The 12441-nt window shown below is 45.5% G+C and overlaps 1 protein-coding gene across 4 annotated transcripts in view; it reads right to left on the bottom strand.

Moving 5' to 3' along the window:
• The window catches only part of MAD1L1 (mitotic arrest deficient 1 like 1), a 563294-nt gene that overhangs the window by 303375 nt on the left and 247478 nt on the right, over positions 1–12441 (bottom strand). The gene's annotated exons all lie outside the window — the stretch shown is intronic.

The raw sequence follows: 12441 nt of genomic DNA, 5'->3' as shown, positions 1-12441 counted from the left end.
GTTCTTCAACACTGAATTAACTTATTTCAAGAGATTACAATTCTGGTTGATAAAGGTAACTGCACAGATGTAATAGACTCTTGTAAGGCATTTGACTTAATACTGCATGGCATTCTGATGAAGAAAAAGGAGCATATTATATAATCTCAATAGAGCACATATTAAATGGGTTAAGAACTGGATAACTGACAGATCTCAAAAAGTAGATCTTGATGGGGAATTATTGTTGAATGAGGGTGTTTCTAATGGCTTTCCAAAGGGATTGGTACGAGGCCCTTCACGGTTCAACATTTCCATCAATGATCTGAAAGTAAATATCAAATCATTGCAGATGAAGTTGGTAGAAGATACAAAGAGTGGTGCAGTCCATAATGTCAAAAGAACCAAACTCTTTTCAGCACTGCTTAAGAAAGCACAAGAGAGATGTGGCACAACACAGCAGTGTTGTAGGTAGAACAAAACCATTTTCCATCAGCAGCTAGCCAATTTTCATCAATAAATCAGCAACACCAGAAGATACCCACTCCTACCAGATATTGTGAAACAGCTCATTTTCTTAGGGCTTGTCCACACACAAGCTTGCACTGGCCTAATTAAATATGTGTTGCAAAACCGATGGAAGTTTGTGTGTTGACAATTTGATTTCTGCTTGTAGCCTTATTTTGGTTTACCTTGGTAAGGAATTGAGTTCAACTAAATCAACATAAGCCTCTCAAACTGAAATAAAAGAGTGTCTATACACCACCTAAATCAGTTTAAAAAACCCACCTTTAGTTAAAACAGGGCTGGTTTGTGTGGAGATAAGCCCCTAAAGTAAACAGTGCCTTAGGCTCTTTCTCCAGATCTGCAAGCAACTGGTTTAGCCAAAACAATTCAGGGCTGCCTGGTGCCTATCTACACTGCAGCACTAACCAGTTTTAAAATCCCTTTTAGTGTGGAGGGAAATTTTTGTTGCACAGACAAGGCAGCTATGTGACATTGAGCAAATCACTATATGTCTTTGTGCCTCACTTTCCCCAGCTACATAATGGGAACAACACTGAACATAAGAGTGGCCATACTGGGTAAGACCAAAGGTCCTTTTAGCCCAGTATCCAGTCTTCCGACAGTGGCCAATGCCAGGTGCCCCAGAGGAAATGAACAGAACAGGTAATCATCAAGTGATCCACCCCTGCCCATTCTCAGCTTCTGACAGAGAGGCTAGGGACACCATCCCTGCCTATCCTGGCTAATAGCCACTGATGGACCTATCTTCCATGAACTTATCTAGTTCTTTTTTGAACCCTGTTATAGTATTAGCCTTCACAAATACTTCCTTTTGTTTGTTTTAAACCTGCTGCCTATGAATTTCATTTGGTGACCTTAGTACTTGTATTATGAGAATGAGTAAATAACACTTCCTTATTTATTTTCTCCACACCAGTCATGATTTTATAGACCTCTATCATACGCCCCCTTAGTCATCTCTTTTCCAAGCTGAAAGGTCCCAGTCTTATTAATCTCTCCTCATACGGAAGCCGTTCCATACCCCTAAACATTTTTGTCACCCTTTTCTGAACCTCTTCCAATTCCAATATATCATTTTTGAGATGGAGCAACCCTATCTGCATGCAGTATTCAAGATAACTATTGCACAGGGATGTTTGTGAAGCATAACAGAAGTAAGGTATTTAAAGATCCTCAGTAAAAGGTGCTATATTAGGTCTTAGCATTTCACCCCCAAAAACAACACCCAATGATGGGTAGTGGGGAGAAGAGGAGGGATGTCATGGAAGCTGAGAAACTGTAGACCTGACAGGGATACAGCCAGGGCAAGGAAAGATGCAGTATGTGGAAGTGGGGAGAAAATCCAAGATGACCCATTCTGCAGACCACTGAAGGATGGGGATCCAACCTGCACTCCGTCTTAAGAGGAAAGAAACACAAAAGATTGCATGGGCTCATAAGAGACCTCAGGTTTACCAAAAGATGCCAAAGTGTTCATGATGGGAAGGCTGTTTAGGTGAGGTGTGTGTTCTGTCAGATAGCCAGCTCTGTGATTGCTTCAGTGCTCAGCAGTAGCTGATGCATGGAGCACATTAGCATAGTGTCAAGAGTAGTCAATTTTCTCCCTTATGAGCTGCAGATGAGATGCTTCAGTGACAGCAGTGAGCTGGGGGAGTGAAGGCAATGCCACACTGGAATGGCAAGAAATATCTAGAGACTGGGACTTGCTTCTTTTGGGTATCTAGAGGGACCAAAGACTTCTCTGATGTGCTTGTCTGCCAATCTCAGTTTTCATTGAGGAAAATAGTGCAATAAAGTGGGGTGGCAGCGCTGGGGGGTGGAGAAAGAAGAGATCTGAGAATTAAAATAAACTTCTCTCTCCCTTGCACAGAAGGAAGGAAATTTCTCTAGCAGGTTCCCATCATCACAGAAATTCCTTTCTTCTAAGTAAAGAAGCCATGTACCTTGGGGCCAAGAGAAGCAGAAAGATTCAACATAGGAGGATAGAAGGAAGATCAATACAGAGAAGAGAATAAAGGGTGAGTTAAATGGAAGGGAAAAGCGAGCGATGATGCAAAGAGGGGAAACAATGAGAGGGAGACTGATTGAGAGACAAGGAGACGCTGTTAATTATCCAAATAAACATTTTATTGCATCTGCATGTAAATTTTAAGCACTTTAAACACAGGGTGACTGCTAAGTACCTCTCTTTGCAAAGACCAGTTTTATGACTAACATTACAAGCCTTGGCAATGCCCAGGCTGCACGACCAGCAGCTGTGCCACAGCTATTAGGTACAGAAATGATGATAATATTTGGTCAGTGAGTTTTGAGGTTACCAGCACAGCTCCCAATCTCCCTGGTGAACAAAATCAGAACATATGGCATTCGATGTGCTGAAACTGTCAGGCTCATAATTAACTGATCAGGGTACATATGGAGCTCACAGACAGTATAAATCTCTCAATGTAAAAAATGCTGGGGACTATTGAACGTGTCAGTGTGTCTCTTCCCTGCAAATCTCTCTTCATTAATGTTTCATATGGAGCCAAATGTGTTGTAATAAAATGGCTATTAATGGAGTTGTATTTATGATGATTTCTCTTTTATGCAGCTGGTGTTAACCTTTCAAACCCTACATTTCACACAGGGCTTTCTCAAAATAATCATCACTGCTGGCACAGAAACCCCTAGGATCTCTTGATATTTCCTGTTCACACGGAGGTTAGGTTAGTGGGTGCTGGGCAAGTAAAAATTCATCAAGTTAGTGGCTGTCACTGACACTGCTGACATCACATGGTCCAAATGAAAATCCATTTCAAGTTACAGACACAGCTTGGATTCTGTTTATTTTAGGTATTTATAGCGCTCCAATTGGCATGGTATCTAGGGGCAAAGTCATTCCATCTCAGCTCTCTGTACTCTCCATAACACAGACTTATACACATGGTGAGACATGTCATTAACTGCTCAGAACAGACAGACACATCCTGCTGGTTTCTTTGGCCACAATTCTGCATGGCATTCTTCTTTTGCCTGCTTCACATTCAAAGCTTTGGAAAAGAGTATTCTTGAATCTGTGTGTTCAAGATAATAGGACACACAAAAGTATGGAACTAACTGTGCATTTATGGACTTGTGTCTGCACGTGTGGGGATGCGTATAAACACAAACAGGTCCTACTTAACACCTAGCTGTCTGTGAAGGTTTGTTTCTACAGTCCTGATCCAATTTGGATTAAACATGGTGCCGAAACTGCATATCTCAGTGCATACGTGTGCTTCACGCTATAAGCCATTGGGGCTACATGGTCTAGATATGTGGAAATTGTGGCTAGTGCAGAATGCTATGGCTCACCTGCTAAGCGGGGTTTTGCTCCACGAGCTCATTACATCTGGGCCACAATATATACCTTGGTTACTGATCAACTCCTCGGTATTGCATACAGTGTGTTTTTGATTTATAAAGCCCTAACTGGTTTGGGTTCTGGCTATGACAGATGCTTCTCTGTCCATGCATTATCTCAGCAGTTCAGATAATCTCAAACTGACAGCATCCTCTTGGGACAAACAGGATACCCTCACTGAAAAGCGGGGAATTTGCATGCCCCTTGATTTGCCAGATCATGTATTTGATGAACTTCAACGATATCCTTGCAAGATCCACCTGTTCTCCCACACTTATTCTGGGGGAGAGGAGGTTCTGACAAGGGGGCTTAAGGAAGTTGTTTTGGGTGGTATTTGGGGCTTGGGATTGATGAATGTCAGTCAGGCTGAGTATCCTGTTCTCATGTTTTATTGCAACTGTTTGATATCAATGTTCTAATGTGCCCAGAGCCTGGAAAAAATTCTCTGACATATGTCTGGATGTCATATTCTCACCACTACCAAATAACATTTCAGAGGGCAAAACCACATGGGAGCACACAGGAGGGAGACAAAGAGAGAGACAAAAAAACTGGAGGATCTTGGGAAGGGAAACAACAATCATTCATAGTCCCAGAACAGGCTGTGTGTTTACACCCCTAACTCTTTTGAATAATAGTAACTCAGGCTACTTCTAATGCTAATAGCTAGGGGTGTGATTCCCTTGCTCACATACACATAGTATAATTAGTATACTGAGTATAATTAACAGTGCAGTTGTGAGAGCACAAGTAGTGGCAGTGCAGGCACGGCTGAGCCGTGCCGAGTACAAACCCACCAGATTCAGCAGCTGCATGGCCCTTTAGACTTGTGCTAGCATGATGAGAGCTAGCGTGAGTATGTGTACATGAACAGAGAAATCCCCAGCTCAGAGTGTAGACATAGCCCTGGTCTACACTAGGACTTTAGGTCGAATTTAGCAGCGTTAAATCGATGTAAACCTGCACCCGTCCATACGATGAAGCCCTTTATTTCGACTTAAAGGGCTCTTAAAATCGATTTCCTTACTCCACCCCTGACAAGTGGATTAGCGCTTAAATCGGCCTTGCTGGGTCGAATTTGGGGTACTGTGGACACAATTCGACGGTATTGGCCTCCGGGAGCTATCCCAGAGTGCTCCATTGTGACCGCTCTGGACAGCACTCTCAACTCAGATGCACTGGCCAGGTAGACACGAAAAGAACCACGAACTTTTGAATCTCATTTCCTGTTTGGCCAGTGTGGCAAGCTGCAGGTGACCATGCAGAGCTCATCAGCAGAGGTGACCATACAGAGCTCATCAGCAGAGGTGACCATGATGGAGTCCCAGAATCGCAAAAGAGCTCCAGCATGGACTGAACGGGAGGTACAGGATCTGATCGCTGTATGGAGAGAGGAATCCGTGCTATCAGAACTCCGTTCCAGTTTTCGAAATGCCAAAACCTTTGTCAAAATCTCGCAGGGCATGAAGGACAGAGGCCATAACAGGGACCCGAAGCAGTGCCGCGTGAAACTTAAGGAGCTGAGGCAAGCCTACCAGAAAACCAGAGAGGCGAATGACCGCTCCGGGTCAGAGCCCAAAACATGCCGCTTCTATGATGAGCTGCATGCCATTTTAGGGGGTTCAGACACCACTACCCCAGCTGTGTTGTTTGACTCCTTCAATGGAGATGGAGGCAACACAGAAGCAGGTTTTGGGGACGAAGAAGAAGATGATAATGATGAGGTTGTAGATAGCTCACAGCAAGCAAGCGGAGAAACCGGTTTTCCCAACAGCCAGGAACTGTTTCTCACCCTGGACCTGGAGCCAGTACCCCCCAAACCCACCCAAGGCTGCCTCCTGGACCCGCCAGGCGGAGAAGGGACCTCCGGTGAGCGTACCTTTTAAAATACTATACATGGTTTAAAAGCAAGCATGTGAAAGGATTAATTTGCCCTGGCGTTCGCGGCTCTCCTGGATGTACTCCCAAAGCCTTTCCAAAAGGTTTCTGGGGAGGGCAGCCTTATTGCATCCTCCATGGTAGGACACTTTACCACTCCAGACCAGTAACACGTACTCGGGAATCATTGTACAACAAAGCATTGCAGTGTATGTTTGCTGGCGTTCAAACAACATCCGTTCTTTATCTCTCTGTGTTATCCTTAGGAGAGTGAGATATCATTCATGGTCACCTGGTTGAAAGAGGGTGCTTTTCTTCAGGGGACACCCAGAGGAGCCCGTTCCTGCTGGGCTGTTTGCCTGTGGCTGAACAGAAAGTTAGCCACGGGGAGGGGGGAGAGTTGAGGGGGTAGGGTAGCCACGCGGTGGGGGGAGGCAAAATGCAACCTTGTAACGAAAGCACATCTGCTATGTATGTAATGTTAACAGCAAGGTTTACCCTGAAAGAGTGTAGCCACTGTTTTATAAAATGTGTCTTTTTAAATACCGCTGTCCCTTTTCTTTTCTCCACCAGCTGCATGTCTTTCAAGGATCACAGGATCTTCTCCTTCCCAGAGGCTAGTGAAGATTGGAAAGAAATAAAAATGCACTCGTGATGAAATGTTCTCTGAGCTCATGCTGTCCTCCCACACTGACAGAGCACAGACGAATGCGTGGAGGCAAATAATGTCAGAGTGCAGGAAAGCACAAAATGACCGGGAGGAGAGGTGGCGGGCTGAAGAGAGTAAGTGGCGGGCTGAAAACAGGGCTGAAGCTCATATGTGGTGGCAGCATGATGAGAGGAGGCACGATTCAATGCTGAGGCTGCTGGAGGATCAAACCAGTATGCTCCAGTGTATGGTTGAGCTGCAGCAAAGGCAACTGGAGCACAGACTGCCACTACAGCCCCTGTGTAACCAACCGCCCTCCTCCCCAAGTTCCATAGCCTCCACACCTAGACACCCAAGAACGCGGTGGGGGGGCCTCCGGCCAACCAGCCACTCCACCACAGAGGATTGCCCAAGCAACAGAGGGCTGGCATTCAACAAGTTTTACAGTTTTAAACTTTTAAAGTGCTCTGTGGCATTTTCCTTCCCTCCTCCACCACCCCTCCTGGGCTACCTTGGTAGTCATCCCCTTATTTGTGTGATGAATGAATAAAGAATGCATGAATGTGAAGCAACAATCACTTTATTGCCTCTGCAAGTGGTGATCGAAGGGAGGAGGGGAGGGTGGTTAGCTTACAGGGAAGTAGAGTGAACCAAGGGGCGGGGGGGTTCATCAAGGAGAAACAAACAGAACTTTCACACCGTAGCCTGGCCAGTCATGAAACTGGTTTCCAAAGCTTCTCTGATGCGCACCGCGCCCTCCTGTGCTCTTCTAACCGCCCTGGTGTCCGGCTGCGCGTGACCAGCAGCCATGCCATTTCCCTCCACCTCCCACCCCGCCATAAACGTCTCCCCCTTACTCTCACAGATATTGTGGAGCGCACAGCAAGCAGTAATAACAGTGGGAATATTGGTTTCGCTGAGGTCTAAGCGAGTCAGTAAACTGCGCCAGCGTGCTTTTAAACGTCCAAATGCACATTCTACCACCATTCTGCACTTGCTCAGCCTGTAGTTGAACAGCTCCTGACTACTGTCCAGGCTGCCTGTGTATGGCTTCATGAGCCATGGCATTAAGGGGTAGGCTGGGTCCCCAAGGATAACTATAGGCATTTCAACATCCCCAACGGTTATTTTCTGGTCTGGGAATAAAGTCCCTTCCTGCAGCTTTTGAAACAGACCAGAGTTCCTGAAGATGCGAGCGTCATGTACCTTTCCCGGCCATCCCACGCTGATGTTGGTGAAACGTCCCTTGTGATCCACCAGAGCTTGCAGCACTATTGAAAAGTACCCCTTGCGGTTTAGGTACTCGGCGGCTTGGTGCTCCGGTGCCAAGATAGGGATATGGGTTCCGTCTATGGCCCCACCACAGTTAAGGAATCCCATTGCAGCAAAGCCATCCACTATGACCTGCACATTTCCCAGGGTCACTACCCTTGATATCAGCAGATCTTTGATTGCGTGGGCTACTTGCAGCACAGCACCCCCGCAGTAGATTTGCCCACTCCAAATTGACTCCCGACTGACCGGTAGCTGTCTGGCGGAGCAAGCTTCCACAGGGCTATCGCCACTCACTTCTCAACTGTTAGCGCTGCTCTCATCTTGGTATTCATGCGCTTCAGGGCAGGGGAAAGCAAGTCACAAAGTTCCATGAAAGTGCCCTTACGCATGTGAAAGTTTCGCAGCCACTGGGAATCATCCCAGACCTGCAACTCTATGCGGTCCCACCAGTCTGTGCTTGTTTCCCGAGCCCAGAATCGGCGTTCCACAGCATGAACCTGCCCCATTAGCACCATGATGCATGCATTGGCAGGGCCCATGATTTCAGAGAAATCTGTGTCCATGTCCTGATCACTCACGTGACCGCGCTCACGTCGCCTCCTCGCCCGGTATCGCTCTGCCAGGTTCTGCTGCTGCATATACTGCTGGATAATGCGTGTGGTGTTTAATGTGCTCCTAATTGCCAAGGTGAGCTGAGCGGCCTCCATGCTTGCCTTGGTATGGCGTCCGCACAGAAAAAAGACGCAGAACGATTGTCTGCCGTTGCTCTGACGGAGGGAGGGGCGACTGACGACATGGCTTACAGGGTTGGCTTACAGGGAATTAAAATCAACAAAGGGGGTGACTTTACATCAAGGAGTATTTCAGGCAGGACTTCACGGAGGGTTCCAATAAGAAATGGTGCACCTAAGTAATTGTTCTTATTGGAACAAGCAGGTTGGTCTGGCCTCTGATTGATACATGGCTAGATTTACCTCGCTGCACCTTCTCTGTGAGTGACTGCAGTGTGACCTAGAGGAATGAGCCCCCTAGACGGGGGAGGGGGAGAAGCGAATGAGTACAAAACAAATCTGGTCTATTTCTTGTTTTGATCCACTCCATCTATCTTTTACATCTTTGGCTGGCAGCAGACGGTGCAAAAGGACTGCTAGCCATCCTCATCTCTTGCCTGCCTGGCAGAAGATGGTACAGTAGGACTGCTAGCAATCCGTATCGCCTGCCTGCTCACCATAAGATGGTTCAATAGGACTGACTGCAGGACTAAAGAGAATGACCTGGTCAAGTCACTCCAAATTTAGTCCCTGTGCCCATGTCTGCCCAGGCGCTCCTGATCGACCTCACAGAGGCGACCAGGAGCACCTCGGACATGACGGCTACCAGTCCTACTGTACCGTCTGCTGCCACAAGGCAATCGGTTGATGCTGCTGTGTAGCAATGCAGTACCATGTCTGCCAGCACCCAGGAGACATACGGTGACGGTTACCTGAGCGGGCTCCATGCTTGCCGTGGTATGGCGTCTGCACAGGTAACTCAAGAAAAAAGGCGCAAAACAATTGTCTGCTGCTGCTTTCACGGAGGGAGGGAGGGAGGGAGGGAACGGGGGCCTGACGATATGTACCCAGAACCACCCGCGACAATGTTTTAGCCCCATCAGGCATTGGGATCTCAAACCAGAATTCCAATGGGCAGCGGAGACTGCGGGAACTGTGGGATAGCTACCCACAGTGCAACACTCCGGAAGTCGACTCTAGCCTCGGTACTGTGGAAGCACTCCGCCGAATTAATGCACTTAATGCACTTAGAGCATTTTCTGTGGGGGGACACACACTCGAATATATAAAAACGATTTCTAAAAAACCGAGTTCTATAAATTCGACCTAATTTCGTAGTGTAGACATACCATAGTCTCAGGGTGCATGTTCCAGGCACAGAGCTTCTCACTCAAACTACCAGAACTCAACACTTCTCTCTCATACCTCTCTCTATTTAGCATTGACAGAAGATTGCTCCTCTTAAACTCAACTTACACATCCCGCAAAGGATTATCCAGACCTCATCTCCTTCATGAGCAAATAGCAGATAATACGCCAACCTTCCTGCCTCCCTGGCATTGTTCACTATATCATTATCAACCACCACTTCATCTTCACTGGATGTCTTCTTTTCTCATACAGAACTGCTGACACAATCCATGGGGGAAAAAAATAATATATATAAGAAAATGCCTGTATAGAAAATCGATTTTTTCTTGTATGATTTCTTTGGCGGAAGCGTGGCTGCTGGTAACAAATCAGGGGGATCATAAAACAGCCTTTTCTCTACAATTCACAAGCAAAAAGCTGACAGAGAGCTATAGGGCTAGCAAAGGAATCCACTTGCTGGGAACGTGTGAATAGATTTAAACAAATGAAAACCTCAGATAAAGAAAAACCCTGGGATAAGACACGACAGGTAAGTGGGGGCATTATTCTTTATATGGGAAAAGAGGATAAATTATTTTTTCTTAAAAATAACGAAGTTATGCTCATTGCCTTTATGCGCTGTACAGACACTGACTCAAACTTTTTCCCCTGAAAGTGTTTTTCTGCCCTTTTTTTTTTTTTTAAAAACATTAGAATTACTAGGTCACACACTCTGTTGCTTCTGCAGGCCAAACACCCTTGCACATCCGAGTGGCTCTTACGTTCTTCTATTTCCCATACAAGTTCCAGGTGTACTGTTCTCCCATCTCCCCTATTTCAGGGACTCTCTGAAACCCCCTACTTCCTCCATCATGCATGTGGCTGTGTCCCCCCCTCCCCTTTCCCCATTCCCCTATGTCAGCAGCCCTGTGTGACCCTCATTTCCCCCTTCCTTCACATGCAAGAGGCTCTGTGTGCCTCCTATTCCCCCATTCCTCACCAAGGCAGGACTCCTGTGTGTCCCCCTTCATTCCTCCCTCCACCACAGTAAGGACTGTGTCTCCTGTGTGTCACCCATGCTAGCACCAGTGGAACTGCACTGGTTTAGTAAATTCCCTAAAGTTCTTCATGTAGATGTAGCCATAGGGATTAATAGCTACAACTCTAGGTTCTGCCCTATGTGATGTCACAAGCCAAGTCCTCTGAAGACCTTGCAAGGGGTCTCTAATAAAAAGAGGAAAGATAGGTTTCCTGACATGCAACAAGAATGAACACACTTTTGTGGGGATGGGGAGATTCAAACAAAATAAAAACAGTAAAGGGCACTGTTTTTTTCTTGTGTAGTTGACCTTTAAGCCACTGAAGTCTTTACAGCCCTTCAAAGCTTAAAGGCATAGGTAGGATGTGGTGGCTAAAAACCCCCCACTTCTGGTATAAAACCAGGAAATGTTTTAATTTTAATAGGTCTATATCCTTTTTCACACCTAAATTTCCTGTGGTAATAAATGAAAAAAATATATATAGTACCAGTTTTTAAAAATGCAACTAAAGCAAAGTTAAAATTACACAAAAATGCTTTAAAAATTCTTTAAAAGCAATGCACGCTTATAACAGAAAATTACACCCTGGTGGGCTATACCAGTGGTTTTCAACTTGGGGTCCACAGCCTGTCTAATTTCCAAAGGGGTCTTTGCCTCCATTCGAAACTTCTTAGAGGTCCGCAAATGAAAAAGGTTGAGAATCACGGGGCTACACCATAAAATGTAAGCTTGCATCCACTGGTATGTACTTTAAGCCTGGTATCAATAATGGTTCAAATAATTACAACTACAACTACTGTCATCTCAAAAATGTATTGCAGAGTAATAAAATTATAAAAATCAAAAGAAATCAAAAATATAATCCAAATAAAACGTATGCTAATATAGAAAAGAAAAACAAAATCAGTGGAATGTAGGCCTGACTTGACATGAGTAATTGGACACGGGTGAGGCCTCATTTCTTGGGGGATAGGATTAGGTATATGAATCAGCAGTCTGGAAACAGAACGTCTGTACTAGATAAAACAGGGAGGAACACCCAGGGAACCATTTTCAATGCACAAAATAAGATGGGAATGTAAAAATGAGATAAAGTCGTACATGGACAGTGTATGGACAGAGCATGTTGTACAGGGATCAGTTCCTACAAAGTAACCAGCCAATCCCAAAATGGTCAGGCAATGTACAGTAAATGCAATGCAACGTGTAAATGTATCTAAAGGAAGAAGTTTGTAGTGTAACTTTGGATGTGTGGTATGCCCAGAACCCACCCCCTCAGCCTGAGCCTGATCAACTCAAAAGTACTTTAACTGTATGCCAATAAAGGAACCCAAGTGACTAGACTAGAGGCAAACTGAGTTCTTGGGGAACCAAGTGGAAAAGGTCTTGGGAGAACCCCAGTGGGGGGATGGATGTTCCTTCAGGAAATGTATATGGCTCCTGACCAAGGAGTCAAATCTGCTGCCATGAAGACAGATGATCTTTTCTGATACCTCTGTCTCTTTTTGGGTGATTCAGATCTCTAATATGACAAGAAAGACTGTTTTTGATAGGGTTGAAGCCTAACTGGTCTCTCGAGCGCTGATATATACACTCCTAAAGATCTCAAAATGACTTGAGAATCCTTTAAAGAGTGCAGCTCATCGGCATTAGCATTAAATAATGCACGTGGTTCAAAAGACAGATCCTCTTTTGTCATCTGTACTACTTAAGGTATGCCAGGTGACTGTAACTGAGAGGATGAGATTCTGGAACAGAAGTCTTCAGCAAGGAATGAACTGTGCAACAAATTCTGCTGCCACAGAA

This window comes from Caretta caretta, chromosome 10 (genome assembly GCF_965140235.1).
Source record: "Caretta caretta isolate rCarCar2 chromosome 10, rCarCar1.hap1, whole genome shotgun sequence".
NCBI lineage: Eukaryota > Metazoa > Chordata > Testudines > Cheloniidae > Caretta > Caretta caretta.
The sequence above is the reverse complement of the archived record's forward strand: the minus strand, read 5'-3'. Positions and strand labels throughout refer to the sequence as shown.